Source organism: Lissotriton helveticus, chromosome 5_1 (genome assembly GCF_964261635.1).
Source record: "Lissotriton helveticus chromosome 5_1, aLisHel1.1, whole genome shotgun sequence".
Lineage (NCBI taxonomy): Eukaryota > Metazoa > Chordata > Amphibia > Caudata > Salamandridae > Lissotriton > Lissotriton helveticus.
Genome location: NC_136065.1, coordinates 80,861,714 through 80,889,539, shown reverse-complemented (window position 1 = coordinate 80,889,539; position 27,826 = coordinate 80,861,714).

Below are 27,826 nucleotides of genomic sequence, written 5' to 3'. Positions count from 1 at the left end.
TTCGGCGGTCCAAACAAAGGTCTCCCTCTGTCCAAACAAGGGATCTCGAGATGGATTTCGAGTGCTATTCTGCATTGCCACGAGATAGCAGGGAAGCCTTTGGTGGGCAGGATCCGTGCTCACTCAACGAGATCAGTGGCTTCTTCTACGGCCCTCTTTGCGGGGGTACATATCAAAGACATCTGCAGGGCTGCTACCTGGAGCAGCGTGCACACGTTCACTAAGCATTATTGCTTAGAATCATTGCAGCAGGATGACGCGGCTGTGGGCCAGGCTGTCCTGAGAAACCTCTTCAAGTGATTGGTGAGCTTTCCTTTCTATCCCACCTTCCATGGGTAACACATTTTGTAGTTTTCTTGCTAATGTTATGATATGCTTCTTTACAAAATGTGTTTATGGTGTTTACTGCTTGCTATTCTGATACAAAGCATGCGAATCTATGAAAGTTCCAATACTGGGGCAAGAAAACAAGTTACTTACCTGTAACTTTGGTTCCCCAGTATTGGTAACTTTCATAGATTCCCATGCGCCCACCCACCTCCCCGGGCAAAGCTCAGCCTTCAGCAAGTATGGTGTCTAGCACACTACGGCTACGAAAATCTGAGGCTCTGAGGTTCCTTCAGGAAGGTTCTAAGGGTGAGGCTCTTCTGATTGGCTGATGCCTAGAGTTTGGTCTCTTTTACAAAAAGAGGCGGATATGTTACAAAAGGGAATGAGGCCTAGGCCTTTCCTTTCTCTTTTGTACCTACTACTATGATATTTTTTATTACCGAGACTCCCAGTCCGACGACGGGGAATGATACAAAGCATGGGAATCTATGAAAGTTACCAATACTGGGGAACCAAAGTTACAGGTAAGTAACTTGTTTTCTTTTCTCACACAAGCGATTTGCTGCTAGAGCCCCATGAGTATCGGCAGAGGTCTGGCTGTTAAGGAGAAAGGAAAAAACGAGAAAAGGGGTTGGCGCGCTGGCCCATGGTTAAGGTCTGAAAAGGAAAGGGCTTACCGGTGAGTCGCGGCGTGGTTGTGCCTCATGATCGACTTACTGCATATGAGTCCAGGACCCTCCTTTCAATCTGTTGTTGCTGTCACGGAACTCCGACGAGACTGGGGCCGGGTTCACGTGTGCCCTTAAGTATCTTTCATGGCTGGCCCGGTGTTTTCAATTAGAGCCCTTTGTGAGTAGCGTCTGCTAAGAAAGAAGGGAAACATAGACAACGGGCTTGTTCTAGTGACTCTGCCTGCTCCGGTGACGAGGTAATTCTGACATTATATAATGATGTTAAAACTTGACTAGTATGGTTGTAAAGTTATCACTCAGTTTTGTTGATTCGCTTGTCCGGACGGCTTGAATGGCGAGCTGGAGGTAATCTTTAGTATTCGTGACAGTCACAATGTCTTCCAGGGACATTGTGAGGAGACGTGATCCTTCCATCACCATCATGACCTGTGTCCAAAGCGCGTGCCTCTTCGCTGGTTGCAGTCTGGGTGTCTCGACTGCTAATCTGCAGGGTTGTTGGATCTTTGTGGATAGATTACTGAGAAAGCCTCCTCCAGTAGCTGGTGGATCCACTCTTCCATCCTGGGGAGAGGATTGGAGGCCGACCCCTGAAACAACAGAGCAAGTGGCTTATAGTCAGTGCAGACGGAGAATGTCAGCATCCCCAACTGATGGCGATTGCCTCCCGTACCATCTGGAGAGTAGCATTGATTCATGTCTGTTATAGCTCTGCTCTCACAGGCCACCGGAGTCCACTCTCCACATCCACCCCACCTCTCAGTCTATGGCAGGGTAGACATAGGGTTACTTCCTTTCAGCCGACAGGGCATAAATCAATTAATCAGGATTTGTAGAGCGCGGCTCCTTCATCCGTGAGGGTCTTGAGGCGCTATCGTATGATGCTGCCAATTCTCTTGTTGGTTGAACATCCAAGTTTTGAACTGCTGAGCAAGGGTGAGGCTCTGAGGTGCAGGGGGAAGTCATTCAAGGTTTTGCCGGCCAAATGGGAGAACGAGCGGCCTCTGCTGTTAGTCTGGCGGATGCAACGGGTGGCAGCTAGGGCGAGGGATCCGGATCTTAGCTTGTTGGTGGAAGGTCACACATTGGTTGGGGTACACAAGTCCTTCATTGTGTAGTGCCTTGTATGCATCAGTAAGTAGCTTGTACTGGCATCTCTTCATGACTGGTAGTCAGTGGAGTTTCCTGAGGTGAGGGGTTATGTGCGTTCATCTGGGGAGGTCGAGGATGAGACTGGCCGCTGTGTTCTGGATCGTCTGGAGTTTCCTCATGAGTCGGACTGTTATTTTTACATAGAGGGAGTTGTCGTAGTCAAGTCTGCTGGTGACGAGAGCTTGTGTGACAGTTTGCCTGGTGTTGGTTGGGAGCCATCTGAAAACCTTCCTGAGCATACGGAGTGTGTCCTAGGAAGCAGGTGGTGAAGACAGCACCAACTTGTTTCTTCATGGATAGCTGTTTGTCAAGGATGATGCTGAGGTTGCTGGTGTATTCGGTGGGTATCGAGGTTGGGCCCAGCTCCTGAAGCCACCATTTGTTGTTCCAGTGTGTGCCCTTGCCTTTCATGAAGATGAGTACTTCTGGCATGTCTGTGTTGAGTTTGAGACAGTTGTCTTTCATTCAGTCAGCAACATCTTTCATGCATATTTGGAACTTGTCTTTGATACTTCTTGGATTGTTAGTCAGAGAGAGGATGAGTTGGGCGTTGTTGGTGTAGGAGAGGATGTTGATTCCGTGGCTACTGACGAGGTTAGCCAGGGGTATCATGTTTGTTGTGAAGAGGGTTGGGCTGAGGGATGAGTCTTGAGGTACCCTGCAGGTGATGTTCTTAGGGAGCGAGTAGTAGGGAGGAAGGATGATTTTCTGATTTCTTCCAGTGAGGTACGAGGCGATCCATTTGAGGGCTGCTGTTTGGATTCCGATCTTTTGGAGCCCTTTTGATCAGTGTGTGATGGGATATGGTGTCAAAAGCTGCAGAGAGGTCGAGGAGGATGAGGGCCACTGTTTCTCCCTGGTCTAGCAGTATTCGGATGTCATCTGTGACTGCAACTATAGTTGTCTCTGTGCTGTGGTTTGTTCTGAATCTGGATTGGGAGGGGTCCAGGAAGTTGTGGTTTTCCAGATGTCTGGTGAGCTGGATGTTGATTGCCTCTCAATGACCTTGGCTGGGAACAGGAGCAAAGAGATGGGATAGTAGTTCTTCAGTTCTCCTGGGTATGCGGATGGCTTGTTCAGCAAAGGCTTCATGTCAGCGTGCTTCCTCTTCTGGGGGAAGTGTTGGGGTGATGGAGGAGTTGAGGACCTTGGCGAGTTCATTTCTGATGAGTTGATTGCCGAGGTTGAAAGTGTGGTGGGGGCAGAGGTCTGCCCAGACTCCAGGGATGGATCTCACGATGTTCATTGTATCCTTCTCGGTGAGGGGATTTCACAATGTAAGCTGGTGTGGGTGGGCATCAGTTGGCATGAGGAAGTTTATGCTGTCTGCGGTAGAGTGTTGGGGTACAAAGTCTTGGTAGATGGTGTTCATTTTGTTGTGGAAAAAGTCTGCCCGGGCATCGCAGAGATCTTGTCAGGGTGTGATGCTGTTTTCAGTTGCTGAAGGGGTGGTGAATTCCTTGACTATGATGAAAAGCTCCTTGCAGTTGGAGCTGTCATTGATGTGGGTAGCTAGGACGGTCTTCTCAGTGTTTTTCAGGCCGTGGTGGTAGCGGCTGAGGTCATCTTTGAAGCATATTCGGTCCTCGAGGGTCTTACAGGTACACCATCTTCTTTTTGTCTGTCTGCATTTGAGTTTCTGGGTTTTTAGTTCTTCTGTGAACCAGTTGGGGTGTTGTGTGCGTTTCTTGGGGTTGGTAGGTTTCCTCGAGCGACTTCATCAGTGCTTGCTGTGATCCGGTTAGTGAAGTTGTCCACTGCTTATACCGTGTCCAATTGGAGATGGGTAGGTGGAAGTTGAGGGTGTTGATCCAGCGTTGTTCTGATGCTTTGGACCAGCTGCAACATGTTTCGCTGGCAGTGGAGGTGGGGGTGTTGAAGGGCTCTGAGATGATGTAGACGTAGTGGTGGTTAGTCCAGGTGAGCTCTTCAGTGTGGGTGTATTTTACTCTGTTGCTGGCTGTAAAGATAGGGTCAAGCGTGTCTCCTGCGATGTGAGTGGGGTCGGTGACCAATTGCTTGAGTCAGAGGTTGGCAATACTTTCTAGGAGGTCAGCCTTGTTGGTGTCATCACTGTGTTCTCAAGGTGAAAGTTGAGGTCTCCTAGGAAGATAGATTCACGTCAATGGTGATGGTAGCAATGAAGTCGGAGATGGCTTTGAAGTAGGGAGGGCGGGGTCCCAGAGGTCTGTAGGTGAGGGTGTCTCCAATTGTGGTTTTGCTGTTCGTTTGGAGATGGAAGTTGAGGAGCTCCATGAAGGCGGTGGTGTCACCTGTGGTGGTTGCGCATTTGAGGGCCTCTTTGTGGGTTATGGCTGTGAAGTTGCTGTTCTATTGGTCAGGTCTTGGTGTGTGATCTTGCATCCATCTGAGATGGCTGTGGTGATACTGGGTGCTGACGTGGGGTTCAGCCAGGTCTCGGTGATGCAGAGGACTTCTGGGGCGTGGGTGGTGATGGTGTACAGGATTTCGGTGGTGTCTTTTCCAAGAGAGCGTGCGTTGTTCAGCAGGCAGTTGATCTCTCCGGAGGTGATGGCCATGGCACTGCTGTTGAGTGTGAATGACTTGCTGTGGCTGATGAACGTGGTGTCAGTTGTTTCTCCTGTGATGCAGGTAAATCGGCAGTTCTGGCAGTAGAAAGGGCCGTTGGTTGTCCTGAGGGAGGCCTGGGCGCAGGAGTTGTTCTGGCATCTGGGATTCAGGGCTCTATGTTCGTCTGAGGCTGTTTGAACTTCCTGGCGACAACAGTTGTGGAAACCCAGGGAGTGGCCCATAATCTCGCTCGATGATATCAGCCTCTTTCAGCCTTCATAGCGCCTCTTCCACTTTTGCCTGAAGATGAATCGCCACTCTGTGATGTCAATAGATTGATCGATGCAGATACACAGTCTTTTCTTTCAATTAGCCAAGGGCATGAAACAGGCTGTTGAATTCCTGAAGAAGATTGTCCAGCTCAGCAGTGGAGGCAAACTGAATCAACGGATGACTTGTGGCTTCCTGGCAGCATTCTGCACTCTTTGGTAATGTGCAACTTTGTCCTGACTGCTTGTTTCTCATGAGTGAGTTCCACTTTGATGACTCCTGTTAAGGGTGGTAGGTTTGGATGTCCTTATCTTCGTTGATTGATTATGGATTCAGCTCTCATCAGTTAACGAGCACACACTGGCCAGGGCTTTAACCAGGCATAAAACTCATCCACTGATCCATCAAGGTTCGATCTCATGTGACAGAGAATGACATTTTCATAATTAGGATGTACCAGGGGTGCAAAATATTCATTCAAAGCACTCACCATAGAGTGTGAGGCAGACCGGACCGACAAGGGTGTGTGAGAATCTGGAGCTCTGGCTTCCTCTCCTCCAAAACACCAGTGTCTGAAAAGTACATTTCTATCCTGTCCAGCCACACCTTCCATTTAGGTGCCTGTGAAGAGGATGACCAGGAGATCTGATACTGCCGGGAGATCACATGTAGCAGGCAGGAGTAGAGACCTGTGTTGCAGTGATGTCAAGAGTTGAGGCAGTTAGGGTTCATACCCCCGTAATGACTTGCAGGCTTCCTGAAGGGCATCTAATCATGCCTCTGATGCTGCTGTTTGAAGTGGCAGCTTGAGTATGGTGGGCGCTTGCACGTAATAAAAAAAAAAAAGCATCCAAAATTCAAATTTCCCTTCTTGCCAAAAAGATGGGGATGCTTTAGTCCTCAAGGGGGCAGAAAGACTGTTCGGGTCACACTGGAGGTGGAGGCTAGGCACGATGTGTGGGCGGGTGAGCAAGCCACCCCCATACCTTGTAGCAATACAAAAACTCCCTGGTGTCTAGTGGGCTTTCTGCCCCTCCCACTGGGGCAGATTGGTGTTAAAGACCTCTCATCTGCCCCCTGGGTTGGACAGAAAGACTGTTGCAGTTCATTTGAGGGGTTGGGTTAGGCCCAATGCCTGGGTCGGCCGATCCCACCCATTTCTCCCCCCTGAAATCATCCCTGGTATCTACAGCGATGACCCCCCCCCCGCCCCTTCCAGCAGGTAAACAAAAAAAACAATTATTTTGTGTCCTGGATTCTGGGGGGCGGGGCCAGGGGGATAACAGGTACCCACGAGTAGTGCTATGACCTGTTATCAGTGCATGTGACAGTTTGGCCGGCCGTCTCAGGCTTGCCAAACCATCAAGCACACTTTGCATGTTCTCCACGCAGGCTGCATTACAACCTGGGTCAAGAACATGCCCACGCTCCAAGACCCTGGATATGCGCTGAACCACAGCTCTGACCAATCACAACGCTTCACTGAATCTTTGTGATAGGCTCAGGGGAGCCTGGGTGCTTCCTGCTTCTAGCCATAGCAGAGCAATGATGAGGAGGGACAACAAGAAGAGACGTGGTGGAAAGGAGGTAAGTTACATTTTTGCTACTCTGATCCGTGTCAGCCGCCACTGGGTGTCTAGTGTGTAAAACCGGCCAATAGAATGACTTTTGGGCCGGTGAGTAGGGGGCAGCATTACCCATTGCCAGGGGAGGGGGGGCACACTCCCTCAAAATATAATCCCTCGTGGTCTAATGGGCTTTCTGCTCCCTGCTGGGGGAAGAATGGAGGAAAAGATCTCTTATCTACACCCGACGAGCGGGTACGGGCTAGGCCCAGTGCCTCGGAGGACAGCTCCCACCCATTTTGCCATGAGGCCCAAGACCAAACGCTGCTGTGAGGCCACCTCCATCAGGGGAGGAATGCTTGATGCTGCAAGACATCATGGCGGTGATCCAGGGGATAAAGTCCTCGCTGGAAACACTTATGGACGTGGTCACGAATGAGGTATCCCTAATGAGGGCGGATCTGCGGAACATGAGCTCACGAGTGAAGGAAATAGAAAACACTACCACCTCTCTCGGCCTAGATACTAAGACAATCAAAAGCCAAGTTCACGATCTACGAAAGACTAATGCCCCAGTGGAGGCCTGACTGGAGGACTTTGAACATAGAGTGTGTCGCAATAACATATGCATACTGGGGGTTCCGGCACGCACAGTGCGGCCTGCAGTAGACCTCTTTGTTGAAGATCTGGTGACCAAGGAGCTACATCCTTGAGGCCTGCCTAAATACTTTTTGGTGGAATGGGCCCACCGATTCCAGGGGGCGTCTACGGGTGGGGCCAACCCCATGACCTATCATAGCCTAAATTTTTTAATTCAGAGACCGGAACGTGATATTACAAACTGCCCGCAGGGCACCCCCAGTGACTTATGAGAATGTGCAAATGAAATGTTTTCAGGACTTTACACTCAAAGTTCAGAGACCACGCCGCAGCTTTCTCGAAGTCCAAAAAGCATTGAGGGACAACGCAATTAAGTGTGCAATGCTCTTCCCGGCTAAATTACGAGTGGAAGCAGAGGGGAAAACATGGTTTTTCACATCCCCAGAAGAGGCCTGGGAGGGGTTGGATGGTTGGAGAACTGTCAGCAAGCAGGGTGCTGCGAACCGGCATGGATGTCGACGATGCCTTTCAGGAGATTCATCAGGACAACAGTCCCGGGAAAAAAACATCAAGAGGAAACAAGGGAACCTCCTCAATATGATCCAGGAACAGAACACATAGAGCTGTTTTGGGCTATTTTCGCACTATGAGACATCGCACACGGCAACATGGAGCTGTGTATGGCACAGGCCAGGATTGAAGCACAGACCCCAGACTACTGAGATATGGGTGGCAGCGAGCCTATGAAGATGGCTGAAATATATACATGCAATGGGATGATAGAGGAAAATTCTATTTAAATGTTTCGCACTACTGTGGGATTTAGTTGTGCTCTTTGGTACCAGTTATGGGAGAGGCCGGGGGTGCAGTTCGTTGGGTGGTCCATAGTTCCTTCACTTGTTTCATGTTGGGGTGGGGCGATGGGCAGTTTTGAGTTTGCCGTGCAGAGAGGCGGGATGGAGGGTTTCAACATTTGGGGGGAGGGATGGAGGGAAGGGAATGGGTTGTGTTGAATTTAATGTTATTTCTCTTGACGATGTGCTCACCGCATATTGTAATGTAGAGACTACACTGTGTTATGTACATACCGACAGGCCCGGCCCGGCATGGCTACTGACAACACTAGGCCCTTGGAATGATGATGCGGCAGTCTCTGATATCTGCATCCTATCCTGGAATGTGAAAGGATTGGGAGACCGAATCAAGCGGGGTAGTGCTACAATATGTTAAACGGCATTCACCTGATGGTGCTCCTCCTACAGGAGATGCATCTGATGGGTAACACTTGCAAAGCCCTAGACGGCAAGGGGTCACAAGTTGGTGATACATGCAGGTTTCACAACAAGCTTTAGAGCAGTAGGCATTCTATTTAAAAAATAATTGCAGTTGACAGGGAAGCAATCTTGGGCCGACCCTCTTGTTAGATACAAAGCCCTCTCTGGGATATGGCAGGTGGAACCGATAAATATCCTATCAGTGTATATCTCTCTGGCCTTACACCTTATCACTCTTCTGGACTTGGGTGAACTCCTAATAGGGAGTGACTTTAATATCACCATGCGTAATTCACTTGAACGTCAACCCCCACACCACGTGACCACTCCCCGCACACATTTATGGACTTCTTTACAGCAATGGGGTTGTTAGATGTATGGCGCACATACAATCCCATCACTCAGAATTTTACATTTCACTCGGAGGCTCATGGGCTTCTCTCCGGTATTGACCTCCTACTCACTTTGGCACACCGCGTCTCGCGATTCCGAGAGATGCACCATTTGGCTAGGGGGATATCTGACCACTCCCCCATTTGGGCTATATATGGCCTTGATAAATGGAGAACTAGCAAAGGTATCCCGCTAAACCCATGGTATCTGAAGATCCCGGGCGTTAGAACAGGCCTGTAGAAGGCCTCAGAAAATAATTTTAAAGAAAATGAAACCTCAGTGAACTCCTCTCGAATCCTCTGAAAGCTTATAAGACTGTAATCAAGGATGAAGTACTCTCACTGACGGTGGGGCATAAAAAGGAAACGAGGGCGGCAGTTGAGAAACACGAGCGACATCATAGCTCTAGAAGCTCAACTATGTATTGATACTACAGTTGACACTAAGCATGAGCTTGACCTTAAACTACAGGAATATAGGGATCTAACCACTGGTGCGGCCAGGGCTAATTATCGCACGCCTCAATACTGTGTATATGAACTCGGTGACAAAGCGGTAAAGATGATAGCATGGCTTGATAAAAAAGAAAAAGGTGATTCGATGGGTTACCGGGATCTCTCAGGGCACCAGGGTGTTTCTTACAGATCCCCAAGATATTGTGAATGTCTTCACAGATTACTACGAGCACCTATACTCCCCAGTCGGGACTACGACTATGTGAAATTCCCACAACCTTTTCCGGGATTTACGACTTCCTACCCTCCCTACTGAAGACCGAGCCTTCATGGAAAGTGATCCTACCGAGGGCGAAATTGCCCAAGCGATTTGTAATATTGCATCAGGCAAAGCAATGGGACCGAACAGGGAAAAGGGGGTGCTACCCAGAGACCATAGGCTCACTTCCATAGTAGTCAATTTCAATTTCAAATTTCAAAAAGCTTTTATTCGATTTGTACATACAAATCATACAAGCAAAAAGATACATAATTAGAATATTTAAAATCACCATATGAACACTTATAAGAAAGGGGGTAGGAAGATGTGCAAAGGCTGGAGTGCAACAATTAAAAAGTAATCTTGCCATTTTAAGTCAACATACTGTTACAAAAATGCAAGACATTCATAAATGAGCAGACAGGAAATCAGTAAGGTTTACTTAGTAGGCCTTTCCTGGCAGCTGTGCATAACAATTTAAATAATCATAATATACTGTGGACATAAACAGATAAAAATAATACCTTAGTTACAAAAATTGATATAAAACTTGGAAACATATATATACAGACAGGAATGTAAAAGGTAATAGCAGCATAATACAATTCCTGGCAGCTGTATAACATAGGTACAGACAGGTAAGTATAAGAAGAAATGTTATAATACAATACTTTTCCTGGCAGCTGTACACTTCAAAATAAAAGTAGCCAGAAAAAAGCAGATCTCCTCATTCTCTAATGAGGATAAAAGTATCAGTGCAGTTTCTGTAGTACAAATATTATACTTAATAAAAATCGGTTTAAGGTATTTTAGCCTAAGAGAATGATAAAATTTACAGAAAAGTAAAAAGTGGCAACTACTCTGGCGAGAAATACTGTCGCACGGGCAGGATGTCTCTGAACTGGTTCTTGTGTTTGGAAATGCAACCAGATGGTGAACAATACCCAATCTGACACGTGTTAAAACATACTGATGAGAGGGACGGGTCACGTACACAAGATAGGGTTGGAACCCCGAAGATAAATTCAAATCTTTATAAAATTTCACGGTAATAAGATTACCAGAAATTTTATCTCGCTCTGCCTTTCGAAAGTTTAAAAACGATGTCTTAATTTCTTTTTTTGAGATAGAAACAACCTCCTCAGGCTCACGGAACACATCAATATTAAAAAGAAGGAGATACCAACGGTGAATGTATCTCAACCACTGTATGCGTAAAGAGTGGTCCAAGCCTATACAGTCAAGAATAATATCCTGAGTAAATCGAGTCTCTGGCTTAGCCCAAATAGAACGCCACAATAAGAGTGGCCGGACTGCTGCAAAGTCAGAAATGAACTCGACCCCGACCTCTTCATGGATCAGTTGAACGGAGGCAGAAGGGGGAACGCATAACAACCTCCTTAGAAACTTATTTTCCTCCTTCTGCAGGGATATACCCTCGCTGTGGCCCCATACACCTGCCCCATACAGTGCAGAGGAGACACAACAAACATTGTATATGTTCATCATGTCTAAAATGCTTCGTGAGCCAAGTTTAGAGGCAAAGCGAAAAATACTGCTAGTAGACCGCAGCATTTTTAGTCTGATAGAATCAAATTCCGAGGCCCAAGACCCGCTATTGTTGTATGTAATTCCTAGATAACAAAAGGACTTAACATGAGTCAACTTTTCCTTATCCAGGAAAAAAGTATGCTTTGACTGCTTAGCTGCCCGACCGCATGACATAACATACGTCTTGGTTTTGTTCACGCGGAGCCGCCTAACTTGAATAAACTGCATAAAATTATCGATTAGGCGCTGGAGGCCAATCTGTGTTCGGGATAAGAGAACAGCGTCATCCGCGTAAAGTAACATCGGGACAGGTTTACCACCAATCAGGGGGGCGTCTGCTGGGATGTCAACCAAGGAACGGTCGACATCATTAATAAAAAGGGAAAATAAAAGCGGGGCCAAAACACATCCCTGGCGTATGCCCCGAGACACTTTGAAAAACGGGGTGCATTCGCCAAGGGTGCCATAGCGGACCTTACAGGAGAGTTTTTCATAAAGTCTAGCTAAGAAATGAACAATTTCCCTCGGAGCCCCTGCATCAAGCAAAACCTCCCAAAGAATGGCATGGTTAACCAAATCAAAAGCGCTGCTCAAATCAGCAAAACATAAAAAGAGGTTGCCATTTTTAGCCACAGTATATTTATTGATTAAAAGGTCCAAATTTACACATTGATCCAATGTGCCCAAACCTTTCCGAAAGCCATATTGGACTCTAGTTAAAATATTAAAATCAGTTGCCCAATCTTCCAGCCTTTTGAGCAAAATCCTACTCATTACCTTTACAGAGGCGTCCAATAATGAAATTGGCCGGTAGTTAGAGGCCTCTGATTTATTACCTTTCTTATGTAAAGGGATAATAACCGATTGACCCCAAGTAGACGGGAAATTAGTTTCTGCCGCACAATTAAATATCCTCGCCAGGATGGGAGCCCACAGAACTGGTTCATCTTTGTATAAATCCAGCGGGACCCCATCAGGGCCAGGGGCCTTGCCTCCTTTACTAATAGAAATTGCTTCATGGCTTTCTTCTAATGTTATTCCCAACGGGAGGGGTAGCCAAGGGGTAGACTCAGATGACAATGACTCAGGGGATAACCCTTCTGGATTAAAAATTTTAGAAAAGTGACTGACCCAATCACTGCATGCGACATAAGATGTTAGTTCTGGAACATCTTCTTTATTGAGAAAAGGGCTGTTAATTGTTTCCCAATAAAGTTTGCAGTTTTTGGTCTCGGCTGCTTCCTTCAACTTATCCCACGCCTCAGTCTGTAATACCCTTTTCCTAGTATTAAGTGCTATTTTATATCTAGCCCTAAAATATTGTATATCCTTCTTATCACGTGGTTTGGTACCTAAAGCTTTCTTTAGTTCTCGGAGGGCGACTATACAGGTCTTATCAAACCACCCCTGCTTCGGACCACTATTGGATGACGGGGCCTTAGTAAAAATACCGTCAATAATACTGTTCATGGAAACAAAGTGAGCTAATAAGCAGCCTGAATCACAGTCATTATCTAGACAGGAACTAATTTGGTTCTTACAGCTAGTAAGAACCTCCTTCTGCTTAACCTTAGAATTAAATCCAGTCCATTTAATCCTTAGACCCTTCGGTCTTATAGGTACTAGGTCAGTTGAGCATTTTTCGCCTGAAACTGTCGAGGTACCATGCCCTAGGAGGGTAACACGAATGCTGTTATGGTCACTGAGACTTTCTTCGTTTACATACAAATCAGTAAAGTCTCCACTGCTAGACAAAAGAATATGATCTATAAATGATCCTGCATCTCTGCCTGTAAATGTGGGGCATATTATTGCCTGGTTGTTTATGTTACAGTTTAACAGGGTCATGTCTAGTGTGACTAGCATGTTATTTAGTGTAGAACCGTAACTGCAATGTTGGAAGTGAGGAGAATCCTCCCTCACTCCCAAACCCCCCCATTGACTACTCATAGCTGCTCCAAAGCCACAAATGTTCCCGTTAGACAAATGGCAGGGCTGCAAGTTAAAATCCCCTGCCCAGACAACCTCGGCCTTTCTTTTCGAAATACCCAAGGCCTTGGCAATTTCCCTTTCTAGAGGCGGTAGAATATCTCCTCTAGTGGCATCAAAGATATTGTTGTAGAAATTTACTACAACTAAATCAATACTCTTCCTGCACTCCACCCTTATGACTTGACTATGGGTCCCAACTGTCGTGCTACTTTTGACCGTACAATCACACAGCTTAGTGGATAAAAGCATCAAAAGGCCCCCCTTAGCCCTGCCCGAGCTAGATTTGGTGGCTTTAAGACAATAGGATGCGTACCCTTCGATGTTAATGGGGTCCAGACACCACGTTTCCTGCAACAAGATCAGGTCCAATCCCTCCCCCATAAATCTGGTCCAGAAGGGTGTACCTAGTTTGCTGGCAAGGCCAGCAATGTTCCAGGAAACAAGAGAGAGCCCTGCTGGTTTACCAGAATCGCCAACAATAGTCGACTCTGGCTGAATTACACATGATAGAATAGGACCATCTTCCCGGGGGTTGATATCTGGGCTTAATCTGGGAGTAACAAAAGGTGTACATGCATCAAGGCTATCCCTATTTTCTATATGCGAGAGGGGTATTAGCGATGACACCATTGGAAATTCTGGAGGTGCGGGTAAAGGTGTGACTGGAGGAACACTTTCCATATCTAAATAGGACGTAGAGATGTTTAAATCCAAAGCTTCAGCAGAGCTGAGTCAATCTACCTCGTCTAACGCAGCATATCTGTTAGGATGGGCAAATTGTGAGTACAAGGGATCTTGGGAAAGGGGCAAGTCCTGCCAAGTTTGTTGCCACTGGGATTTAGCTGGTTGTAGGGGCTGAAAAGGTTGCTGCCACTGATGGGCAGGCTGAAATAAAGGTGGTGGAAAATGGGGAGGTTGTTGCCATTGAGGATTAACATGGTGCGGGGGAAAAGATAGAGCATGTAATGGCTGCTGCTGAAGATTAGCATAATGTGGAAAAAAAGAAGAAGGGTGTGGTGGTTGCTGCCAGGGTTTAGTAGCATGATGCGGGGGATACACAGATCCTCTGTTACTTTGAAAAGTGGGACAAGGAGGATTTGGTCTTGATGGCATCGGAAAAAAATAAGACAAGGGGAGTGGATTGATTTGAGTCGCAGGACCACTGTTGGGTGCATTACATATATAACTAGCTGCCCCTATATCCCTAAAATTAACTGTAATTACATCCCCTACTATTGTTTTCTTGCTTCTGCCCACCCAGTCCCCTCTACGCACAGTAAGAATTTCACCGTTCATATTGTTAGGTAGAGGTTTATGTAAGTGGAGCCATTGGGCACATTTGTTTCTCAGCTCAACAAAAGATTCTTTTGCTCCCTCCTTCAGCGGGGGAACTGCTGTCAACACGACCACAAAAGGGGAGACTTCTGGTGGCAGATTAATTGACTTAAAACGTGCCTGCTTTGGCTTAGGACCTTCAGTCTTGATTGTAGGAAGAGATACTAAAGGGGTATTAGATTTTCCTACAACATCTTTTACTTGAGGAGTAGTGGTTTTGTTACCAACGACAGGGTGTTGGTGAGTCAGAATAGAACCCACCACCTTCGGAGTAGATAAAGCTGTGGATTGAACAGATTTATTCCCTGTTTGCGACAGATGAGATAAAACTGGATTCCCGGGGGCTATAGTTACTTGAGCGTTATTTAATACATCTTTAGGAGGCTGGACACAAGATGGGCATTTAGGGGCTGCTTCTGTGATCCCTTGTGGCTGATCAGGCCTTTGCCCGTTCGTTTTATGTGGCCATTTCGAGTGTATTAAAGACGTAAGCCTGTCAAGTTTAGAAATTAAAGGCTTAATTTGTGCTGCTATTGTGGCTTCAAGGTCCAATTTTAAATCTGTTACCATGTTTTGCACCCAGCAGGGAATACCTGATGCCAGTTGCGGGGTAGGTGAAATCAGATTATGGTTCCTAACTGCAACTTTTACTTTGTTTTTACTCTTGGATGTAACTTTTGGGGGATTGGAAACCCTTCCCCCAGAGTCTGTAGGTGCAGGAGCTGTTTCCACATCATTAAACCCACTCAGACTCGGCGCCGCTTTGCCAGGTGACTGACAGGCTTCTAGATCTGGTGTGACCTCCAGATCGACAAAAGACGGATCTGAGTCTGATAGGGCAACCGATAAATCAACAGCATTCGGTACAGTCAGAGCACTAGTAGTAGGCATGGTTAAGGGTAGAGAACAATTGTTCGATGACTGCAGGGCGGGTTATTTAGCATTTGCAAGAGAACCCAAGGATGAGCGCTTGGCATTCGCAAGATCCATGGAGACTCTTTTTTCCAATAAAACAATGCTTTGGTCAATAGTCTCGTTCACCCGTGAAATGAAAAGATCTATGGGTCCAGTCACCTGTGCTACCACCGTAGCTTTTTTTGTACAACTTCTAGTTCTATTGCGCATGGCCGACATCTGTAGCGCAGGGACAATAGAAAATGGTGATATAGCTGGAAGGCGGCCGCTGGTGTTGCAATACGCAAATACAGGACACAGTTCCGCCTACCTTAGCAGATATATGATTGAGGGCCAAGAGGCAGGGGTTCAGGGCCAGGGCCGTCCTCTGCCGTCCTTGAACGGCCTTAAACGGCCCGCTCTTTGCCCGGTCTTCGCCCCGGCCTTAGCCCCGCGCGCGTCCCGCGTGCGCGTTGCTGCCGCAGATTATATGGGAAGATCAGGTGGAGGGGCGGGAAGAGGACCAGCTGCGGCCGATCAGCGCCGCGCTGCACGCTGCTCCTCGCAGTCCCGCCTCACGCCTTGGGATGTAGATGCAAGTTCAGCGTTGGTGCTCCTATGCACTCGGGGGGGTCCAGGCAATCAAAGTCCAGCAAAGCACTTGGCCTTCGAGCGGCTCCCGCGGAGCGGGGGCCGCGAGGCGTGGGTGTGCAAGCAAGAGAATACGATGGCGGAGAGAGCAGCGCTCACTACAGGGCAGCACAGAAATGATTCCCAGGATACTCAAACACCGTGGTGATTTTAACAGGTGGAGGGGCGGGAAGAGGACCAGCTGCGGCCGATCAGCGCCGCGCTGCACGCTGGTCCTCGCAGTCCCGCCTCACGCCTTGGGATGTAGATGCAAGTTCAGCGTTGGTGCTCCTATGCACTCGGGGGGGTCCAGGCAATCAAAGTCCAGCAAAGCACTTGGCCTTCGAGCGGCACCCGCGGAGCGGGGGCCGCGAGGCGTGGGTGTGCAAGCAAGAGAATACGATGGCGGAGAGAGCAGCGCTCACTACAGGGCAGCACAGAAATGATTCCCAGGATACTCAAACACCGTGGTGATTTTAACAGGTGGAGGGGCGGGAAGAGGACCAGCTGCGGCCGATCAGCGCCGCGCTGCACGCTGGTCCTCGCAGTCCCGCCTCACGCCTTGGGATGTAGATGCAAGTTCAGCGTTGGTGCTCCTATGCACTCGGGGGGGGTCCAGGCAATCAAAGTCCAGCAAAGCACTTGGCCTTCGAGCGGCACCCGCGGAGCGGGGGCCGCGAGGCGTGGGTGTGCAAGCAAGAGAATACGATGGCGGAGAGAGCAGCGCTCACTACAGGGCAGCACAGAAATGATTCCCAGGATACTCAAACACCGTGGTGATTTTAACAGGTGGAGGGGCGGGAAGAGGACCAGCTGCGGCCGATCAGCGCCGCGCTGCACGCTGGTCCTCGCAGTCCCGCCTCACGCCTTGGGATGTAGATGCAAGTTCAGCGTTGGTGCTCCTATGCACTCGGGGGGGTCCAGGCAATCAAAGTCCAACAAAGCACTTGGCCTTCGAGCGGCACCCGCGGAGCGGGGGCCGCGAGGCGTGGGTGTGCAAGCAAGAGAATACGATGGCGGAGAGAGCAGCGCTCACTACAGGGCAGCACAGAAATGATTCCCGTAGTAGTCATTCATAAGGAGGGTAGGCCAGCTAAGGACTGCTCCTCCTGCAGACCCATTTCCTTCTTCAATGCCCAGGTCAAAATTCTGGCCAAACTATTAGCCCTTAGACGAATACAAATTATTACCAAATTGTTGCATCCACACCAACCTTAGATCTGCAACGTTTCCACTGGGTGTTGGGGCTAGCCCATTCTTTACAAGAAGACGCAACTATTTTGTCCTTTAATGCTTGTACGGCATTCGACACAGTGGAATGGCCATACCTTTTTGCTGTGCAGATGAGCTTTGGCACCAAGTTCTTGTCCTGGGTACGATTATTATATACCGATCCACTGGCCCGGGTAGTCGTTAATGCAAAAATCTCTAGAGAATTCCCTTTGAGGTGTGAGACCACAAGAGAGTTGCCCTCTTTCGCCTCTCTTGTTTGCCCTACTTTTAGAACCACTGTTGACCTGTGTCCGCAATGACCATTTGATACGTGGCCTACGTTGGATGGAGGAGTGGGAAGACCTAATATCTCTGTACGCTGACTATATATTATTGTACATGGCAGCCCCACGTGTCTCCCTAAGTTGTATACTGGAAATATTCACAACCTTCGCTAGATACTTGGGAAACACCATTAAGAGGTCTAAATCAACGCTATTTGTTCTCTGTGGGTATGCTCTGTGACAAGACAAGGGATGTGAAGCAAGGGTAATTTCGGATGGCTTACGATATTTGCTATCAGTGGGGCCGATTCACAGAACTAATCTGAGACAAATTCCTAAACATACTACTTTTGGTATTCACAGAAGGCATTTAGTAGTAGTAAAGTTAGGATTTTGTCTGAGATTAGTTCTGTGAATCAGGCCCTATGTCACCACCAATCCTGACTCATTTTCTGAATATAATCTCCAGGGTCCCCTACAGCATCTTAGGACAGACATTTGCCACTGGAGGGCCTTGCCCCGTCACTTCTTGGACGAGCTGCTTTGTTCAAGATAAACCGGGACAAATCAGAAATTAAGCCCCTTAACATCCATTGCACCCGAGAGATACTAGACTACTCTGGCCGTGCGTGGCAACCTGGATTTATCAAATATCTAGGGCTAGAGTTTGGCGACAATATACTTGAGTCTCTTGGACAAAAATGAATCCATCACCCTGAGGAAGATTAAAACCTTTTTAGAGGCATGGTCATCACGTGGTTGGGCAGAGTCGAAACCATCAAGATGATGATCACGCCCTTAGTGAATTATTTAATCGACATGCTTCCTCTGTTGCTGTCTGAGGATTTCCACCGGAAGCTAGATATCCTCATAACAAAATTTTTATGGCAAGGTAAAAAGGACAGAATTGGATTGAAAAAGCTTAGACCGGATACATTGCTTGGTGGGGTCAACCTAGCCGGTTCTAAACTTTATCAAACAGCGTTCTTAGCTAAACATGGTTCGTATTGGATCATGCCTCCCACAGAATATACTCCAGTATGGTTAGAAATTGAAAGATCTTTACTTAACAATCTTGCCCCGGTAGCCCTTCTCACTTCCAACTTCGCAAATGTCATCTGTTCAAAGTCTATTTTTTTTTAAACTCTTTTTATTAACATTGCTCATATCAGTCAAGATCACAGTACAATGTTCAAATATCATGAGATAGGTTAACAGTGTAACACACAAAGTAAGGCCAGCATGAACCACCATCAAGACATTCAAGCTGAAAAAACCCCTCCCGGTCCACCCCCCTGTCGTGGTGAGCCTCAGCAAGGCCTACCAATGCTAGGGGTTCGCCCATCTCTGCCCAAGTCCTCAGACTAATAGATTGGAAGTTGGCACGGAAACTGGAATATAAAACTGAATATTTATTAATCGCATGAGGTGGAACTACATTCACACAACACCCTTCGGTAATGTATGAGGTAGCACACTGAACACAAGGAACATGGGCCGTTTATACCCACACAGGGGTTCAAAAGAAGGCGGTACAAGTACAAAAAGACAGTTTTATGTAAATATAAGGTCATACAGAAAATACACAGTCAACGAGAGGGAGGAGCTAACAGTTGTTAATTCTAGTAAACCCATCCTGACAGTTACAGACTAGAGGCAGCTGCATGGACAGCTGCAAGCTCAACTGAGTGTGTGCAAAGTAGAAGAGGCTAAATGTAACTTGTTCATAGGCAGATTACAAGAGCAAACAACACTAAGGGAGGACAAAGCACATGGTGAGCACATGGCAGCACATGGCAGACAAGATGTCTACCGAAATACAAGATGGCTTCAGATAGATGCTAACCATGATCACTGCCAAATTACAACAGACACCCCTTTTAGCATTAGCTGAAGACATTCATTTATTTGGGGTAATCTAAGTATGCATCCTGTACATCTATTCACATTATTTCAGGGATTTCTTTATTCAGCATTTGTTGGGCTTTTATTTCTGCAACATTTCTCTTGGCAGGTGTACAAGCAGCAATGCAAATGGAGCAAAGCATGGGACCACATTGTATACATACACAGCATGTAACTAATATCACTAGTATTATACATAGGATGGTCAAAAGCTTCCAGCCCCAGGTGATAAGTAATGTCCAGAACCAGTTCGAAAAAGTCCATGTACCAGTCTCTAGGTGAATTTCTGCAGCAATCTTGTGCAGTTTAGAGTTTGCATCAAACACTGAAGGAGAGTGCTCCGGAATGAAAACACAGCAGCTACTACCAATGATGCCATTATAAAGAATGGGGTGACCCAAAATGGTACTGGACCTGGGTATAGTTCGTTATAGAAAACCATGGTCTTAGACCTAAATTTGAGATAGAACAAAGCAAGCCTATAATCGTTAATTCCTTATTTTGAGCTTAAACATCAATTACTCACAGTAATAAATACAATCAATAAACTGGTTATGCAACAACCCAGACTAACTTGTTGGAGAATAAGATTAATTATTCCACCAAATTTTAACAGTAAGTTAAAGGTTTATTTAGTTTTTAGTTTTTTTACACTTTTGGTACATAATGAGAGTACTCCTAAGAACATGCAAGAGAGATGTGCTCAAGAATTGAAAAGGTGAGTGAAAAGAGCAAAAGTTTGTGATTTTATAAAAACATGGAGAATTACAGACTGGTTTGCTGTTTCCAGTCGCTTTTTCCTTGGCCACATTTAGTATTCAAACATAGTTCTTTATCACTAATGTAACCAATTACATAATCTTGTATAGCACGTTTTTATAGATCAGGGCTATTCGTGGTCCAAGAGGGGTTTATGGGGGCGTCGATGTTTCAGGCAGTAAGGGTAATCAATACTCGATGCAGGGCATTGTCAGGTGTATCCAAGGGTTTATCATGGAGTTTGCCAATTCCCACGTGTCAGTCAGTGGCGGCTTCCTAATCCTATTCAGAAGGGAGTGGTCCTCTCCTTATCTTGTACTTGCGTGATTACTGCAAGATTGTGGTTAATGCAATTGCTTCAGGTCAGTGGATTCAGTCGGGATAGCGGCGGTCTCATCCCAGTAGAAGGGTGAATTATCTTCCTCTAGAGTGCCAACGGGGTCACTGCTGGGAAAAGGGCGTCTTCACTCCGCGTTCAACAAAAACCCTGACTGCCCTGATCATCACATGGGAGTTTGACACCACCTTGGTACTGAGGTGTTCCTCCCGTCCTGAAGAAGACCCGCAGGCTGAGGCCTCCACTTACCCACAAGCAATAAGTCGGGTCGAAACGACAACGCCCCCATAAACCCCTCTTGGACCACGAATAGCCCTGATCTATAAAAACGTACTATACAAGATTGTGTAATTTGTTACATTAGTGATAAAGAACTATGTTTGAATACGAAATGTGGCCAAGGAAAAAGCGACTGGAAACGGTGAACCAGTCTGTAATTCTCTATGTATTTATAAATTCACAAACTTTTGCTCTTTTCACTCACCTTTTCAATTCTTGAGCACCTCTGTCTTGCATGTTCTTAGGAGTACTCTCCTTATGTACCGAAAGTGTCAAAAAACTAAATAAACCTTTAATTTATTGTTGAAATTTTGTGGAATAATAAATCTTATTCTCCAACAAGTTAGTCTGGGTTGTTGCATGACCAGTTTATTGATTGTATTTATTACTGTGAGTAATTGAGGTTTAAGCTCAAAATAAGGAATTAACGAGTTCGAGGCATGTGGGCTGCTAAATTCACATCTAGTGCATAGATCGCCGCCTAGTGTTGGGTCCGGATGATTGCACCTTGTTGTCCTGGAAGAGTCTTCGAAGTATCACGAGATAGGTGGCTCCTCCCCTGGACTACAGTGCGCATGGGCATCGACTCCATCCCCAGATTGTTTTTTTCCGCCATTGGGTTCGGATGTGATTTCGACGTCTCCTGTTCGGAATCGACAAAACAACTTTATTAAGGCCAAAAGGCTTTACTCACTTTGTCGGTATTGTTCGCGTTCGGTCTCGTGTTCATTCCTACTCGTCGAGTGGAATTTCGTTAGAGTCGGTGACTCTTCGATCATCGAGGCCCTGTCGACGCAGCAAGACCCCCGACGATACTACGATGGAACGGAGTCCGTTCAAGTTCTGCCCCGTGTGTGGTTCGAAGTACCCACACATCGACGTGCACCCAGTGTGCAACAAGTGCCTGTCGCCGGACCATGACGAGGCCAACTGCATGGCCTGTTCGAGATTCCGATCGAAGAAGACGATCAAGCTTCGGCGCGTGGCGCGCCTTGAGGCCCAGCGATCGGCTCCGGCGCCAGCGGACATCTTCGGCGACCCCGAAGCAGATGAGCAAGAGCTTCACCTGCAGATTTCGCCGGCGGAGGTAGAGACCGACTACGGAGAAGCGGTCGAGGACCACGACCTCGAGGAAGACATCGAGGAGGTAGGGGACGACGGAGAACCTTTTGGGGCCATGGAAGATAGCTCGGAGGATGAGCTATGCCCCGTCCCGACTTTTACAACGGCTCAGGTCACGGGATCGCCACAAGGCCTTACCCACGACCATACACCTCGATCCTCCGCCCCGCCTATCGGCCCGGCTATGGACACCTCTGCGGAGCCGCCATTACCGAAAACGAAACCGAAAGTGAAACCTTCGGGTTCGACCAAAACTAAGATGGACGACACCCCATCGAAACCGAAGATGTCTGCTACGTCATCGACGCCGTCATCTTCGGATACCTCAAAGCCGAAAAAGACTGTTGATGCGGCTGGAGTACCAAAGGTGGTTGAGCAGCCAGGCTCGAAGAAGGCCTCGGTGCCGACTAAGGTCAAGCCCACCGCGTCGGTGGAGAAACCGGCCGGCGATGCCAAGAAGGGCACCGTGCCGAAGCCAGGAGTCCCGGTGCCAAAAGGAAAGTCGGTCGATCCGAAGACATCGGCATCGACGCATGGAACCGTAGACGGTGGCAGGAGCTCAGCCGACGGCGCTTCGGCAACTCCAACAGCTAAACAGAAGTCATCCACGCTCCAGTCTTCTCCAGGGGGTGGATCGAGGTCGACGGTCGGTTCGACGAAGCAATCCGCTTCTTTTACGAAGCAGGTTCAAGACTCCCTCAAACGGATTCGAGACAAGGAATCTACGTCGGGCCCGAAGACGCCCTCGGAGCCTACTCCGGTTGTACCGAAGAAGCAAACCTCGATGCCGATTCACTTTACCTTGCCACTGAAGGTAGTGCCTAAGGCTTTTGCGCCTCGGTCGGGGCCGAGGGACTCGGTAGAAGGGAGGCATACTCAACTAAGTGGCAGTGCTGGTCGACAGCCCTTGTTGGATGACGAGTCGGAACACTTTATCGATGCCGACACTGGAAAGTTGACGCTCAAGAAGAGAAAGATTACTTCACAGCCTCTGGAGCCGTTTGTAATCCCTCTAAAGAAGAAGAGACCACTCCCTGGGTCTCCTCAACTGGTGGATCCTATTTATCAACCAGCCAGAAGTCCAACACCTTCACCCACTTGTTCAGATGGTGAGGAAGGTGACCAAGAGGAACAGTATACCTTCCCTGAGAACACTGACCCTGATGAACAACAGGACTCATGGTTGCCCTCAGGGGATCAGGGGGACCACCAACCTATCCCTGACCCACAAGCATATGGCCCTAAAACTTCTCCAACAGAAGATTCTACAGTATTCAATGCCTTAATCGAAAGGGCAGCTGCAAACCACAAGGTAGAGATGCATGCTGACCCTGTGGAGGTGGACTTCCTGTTCGACACTTTCTCTGCTGCCGAAAAGACTGTAAAGACTCTTCCTATGCTTAAAGGAATGATGAAACATGCCACTGACATTTTCAAAGACACTACTAGGGCACGAGTGGTGAACCCAAGAATTGAGAAGAAATACAGGCCGGCACCTGGGGACCCAACTTTCATTCGGGGCCAGTTGCCTCTGCACTCTTTGGTGGTCTCTAATGCACGCAAGAGGGCGAACTCTCAGACGACGGGTGAAGCTCCTCCCCCGGACAAAGAGTCTAAAGTGCTAGAGGCATCGGGGAAAAGGGTGGCAGCACAGGCAGCCAACATATGGCGCATCTCAAACACACAAGCTCTGTTGGCCAGATACGACAGAGCACACTATGATACATTAGAGCAGCTCCTACAACACCTCCCTGATGAGTTTAAAGAGGGTGCTGAGATGCTCATCCAAGAGGGCAAGCTCATCTCCAACGCTGCTATTAAGTGTGCGCTGGACGTTGCAGATACCGCAGCGAGATCCATCAACACTAGTGTGATGTTGAGACGTCAAGCATGGCTCCGCATCTCGGGGTTTAAGCCAGAGATACAGACGACTATCCTCAATCAGCCTGTTAATCCAGACAGACTATTTGGCCCAGAGGTGGACACCACACTTGAAAGGATTAAAAAAGACACTGAGACTGCGAAATCCATGGGTGCACTTCAGTCTCAGCAATTCAGGGGAAACACTTTTCGTCGCTCAGGCAATCGAGGTGTTACCAGGGGACACGTGGCACAGCAGGCGCAATTTAATAAGGGTGGTGCGAAATCCTCGTACACAAAACAAAGTAGAGGTGGTTACAGAGGAAACAACATCAAGGGCAGAGGCAGAGGCAACAACAATTCCCGTTCCTCTGCCGCTAACAAACAGTGACTCACCGTCACTGCCCCCCGACCATCTAACACCTGTCGGGGGGGAGACTCCAACAGTTCCTGCCTGTCTGGAAGTCCATCACCACGGACAGGTGGGTAAGGAAACTTATCCAGTTCGGTTATTGTTTGGAGCTAACGTCCACTCCACCCAACATACCCCCAAGGCAACGTCCTATGTCAACAGAGCACTTGCACTTATTGCAGCAGGAAGTTCTTGCAATGCTGCAAAAAGGCGCAATAGAGCTCGTGCCAGTAGAAGAACAGGGCACAGGGGTTTATTCCCTGTACTTCTTAATCCCAAAGAAGGACGGCTCACTCAGACCCATCCTGGACCTACGCCCGCTCAACATGTATATTCTTTCAGAACACTTCCACATGTTGACACTGCAGCAAGTCCTTCCACTGTTAGAACAGGGAGACTTCCTCGCAACCTTGGACCTCAAGGACGCTTATTTTCACATACCACTCCATCCATCCCACAGAAAATACCTCAGGTTCACCATTCAAAACAGGCATTACCAGTTCAAGGTACTACCCTTCGGGGTGACCACTGCCCCCAGAGTGTTCACGAAGTGTCTGGCGACCGTGGCGGCGCACCTCAGGAGACAGAACATACATGTCTACCCCTATCTAGACCACTGGCTGGTTCAGGCCAAATCAGCACAGCAGTGCGCCGCAGACATGTCCAGCACTATTCACCTTCTTCACAGTCTGGGGTTTTCGCTCAACTATCCGAAGTCGCACCTTCAGCCAGCCCATGTGCGGCAGTACTTGGGCGCGACAATCAATACTCTGGCTGCTACAGCTCAGCCAAATCCTGCGAGGATCACCAGTATCCAGTCGCTGATTCAGAAGTTCAGACCACAACACTCACTCCCAGCGAGAGTGTTTATGCAGTTGATAGGCATGATGGCCTCCTGCATCTTCATAGTCCCGCACGCGAGGTTGCATATGCGTCCTCTCCAGGAGTGCTTGGCACACCAGTGGACTCAGGCTCAAGGAAAGTTGAAAGACCTAGTGTTGGTGACCGGTCGGGCATACAACTCTCTGCATTGGTGGACTCCACACAACCTTTGCAAGGGCCGACCGTTCCAAGAGCCTGTGCCACAGATTATCCTGACGACGGACGCATCTCTCCAGGGATGGGGAGCGCATGTACTCCATTACACGGTACAGGGACTATGGTCGACACAACAGAAGAGGATGCACATCAACTACTTGGAACTGATGGCAATCTTCATGGCGCTAAAGTCATTCAAAGTACATCTGTGCAACAAGGTCGTGTTGATCCGGACGGACAACATGACAGCAATGTACTATATCCAGAAGCAGGGAGGAACACACTCTCCACAGTTGTCTCATCTGGCTCAGAGCATGTGGAAGTGGGCCATTCAGAGGAACATCTTCCTCATGGCGGAACACCTCCCAGGCAAGGACAATCAGATGGCGGATCTGCTCAGCAGGTACAGCCACCAGATGCACGAGTGGGAGTTACATCCATCAGTACTCCACCCGTACTTCCAGCAGTGGGGTCATCCAGAGATAGACCTGTTTGCCACAAGGGAAAACGCAAAATGCCCAAGCTTCGCCGCCAGGTTCCCGCACCCTCAGTCGCAGGGCAATGCGATATGGATGAACTGGTCAGGCAAATTTGCGTACGCTTTTCCCCCAGCACCTCTCATACCGCTGGTGGCAAGAAAGCTAAGGCAACACTCGATGACGCTCATCCTGGTTGCTCCAACGTGGGCACGCCAACCATGGTACACCACGTTTCTAGAACTCTCCGTGGTACCGCATCAAAGACTGCGCCTCACACCCAGGCTCTTGACGCAGAACCATGGCGACATTCAGCACCCAGATCCGCAACAGCTCAACCTGGCGATCTGGCTCCTGAGGTCTTAGAATTTGGCTACCTTGATTTGCCTCCGGAATGCATGGACATCATCCGGGAAGCAAGAAGGCCCACTACCAGAGCTTGCTATGCAGCAAAATGGAAGCGGTTTGTCATTTACTGTACAGAACATCATATCAACCCGCTAGATGCATCCATTCCTAATATCATCTGCTATTTGTTACATCTTTACAAATGTAATCTAGCATATGCTTCCATTCGGATACACTTATCCGCCATAGCGGCTTATCTCCAAAACAGGCAGCACCTCTGTTTTCAGGGTGCCTGCCATTAAAGCATTCCTAGAGGGGCTGAAACGGGTCATCCCCCCCAGGACCCCACCAGCTCCTGTGTGGAACCTCAATGTGGTCCTCACCAGATTGATGGGACCACCGTTTGAGCCCCTACATTCCTGTGAGATTCAGTTCCTAACATGGAAAGTAGCCTTTCTCATTGCCATCACGTCTCTACGACGCGTTAGTGAGCTGCAGGCGCTCACAGTACAAGAGCCATTCATTCAAATTCATCCTAATAGGTTGGTGCTGCGCACTAATCCTAAGTTTCTCCCTAAAGTAGTGTCACAGTTTCATGTCAATCAGACCATTGAACTGCCCACATTCTTTCAGAACCCTGAAACAGTGGCAGAAAGGATGCTCCACACGCTTGATGTCAAACGAGCGTTAATGTACTACATTGACAGGACCAAACACTTTAGGAAAACACAACAATTGTTTGTTGCCTTCTCAGCCCAGCACAAAGGCAACCCCATTTCCAAGGCTGGAATAGCCAGGTGGATCGTTAAGTGTATCCAGATTTGCTACCACAAGGCTAAGCGCACCTTAACGGTCCCCCCTAGGGCCCACTCAACACGCAAGTTGGGGGCCTCCATGGCTTTCCTGGGTAATATTCCTTTGGAAGATATTTGTAGAGCAGCCACATGGATTACACCACATACATTTACTAAACATTATTGTGTGGATGTGCATTCCAAACAGCAAGCAGCTGTAGGACAGGCTGTTCTTAAAACTCTTTTTCAAACTTCTGCAGCTGGCACGGGCGGCCGCCGTTAATGGAGGGACTGCTATGTATTCTATGCACTAGATGTGAATTTAGCAGCCCACATGCCTCGAACTGAATATGCTACTTACCAGTATGCATCTGTTCTTGGCATGTAGGGCTGCTAACATTCACATCGCCCGCCCTCCTCCCCGGCGCCCGTAGCAGCTGCAGACTATTTCTTGCATTCAATCATTAGCATGGACATCATTTACACTATTTCACTCCATCTCTGACACAATGGCTAAAAACAATCTGGGGATGGAGTCGATGCCCATGCGCACTGTAGTCCAGGGGAGGAGCCACCTATCTCGTGATACTTCGAAGACTCTTCCAGGACAACAAGGTGCAATCATCCAGACCCAACACTAGGCGGCGATCTATGCACTAGATGTGAATGTTAGCAGCCCTACATGCCAAGAACAGATGCATACTGGTAAGTAGCATATTCATTATAGGCTTGCGTTGTACTACCAATGATGCGGCATGCACCACCTCGATCAGCCAAAATCACGTCTAGAACCATGCGATTTTGGAGTGCTACAATCCTCGCAACTTGCAGCTCCTCTGTAATGTTCCCAAGCGCCATAGCTGTCTGATTAGTGACAGCTTCCACAACTCTAGTCAATTGTCTTATCTTTCTCCTGTTTAATGCAGCACCCACAAAGAAAAACAAGCCCAAATTGAAATCAACATATTGTTGCAAAGTGGTGTCAGTCTGGTCCACTTCATCAATACTTATTGTCCTCTTATTTCTGTTCTTGGAAATATCATTATATAGTTTAAAATCACGGTGATATGATGCAGGTG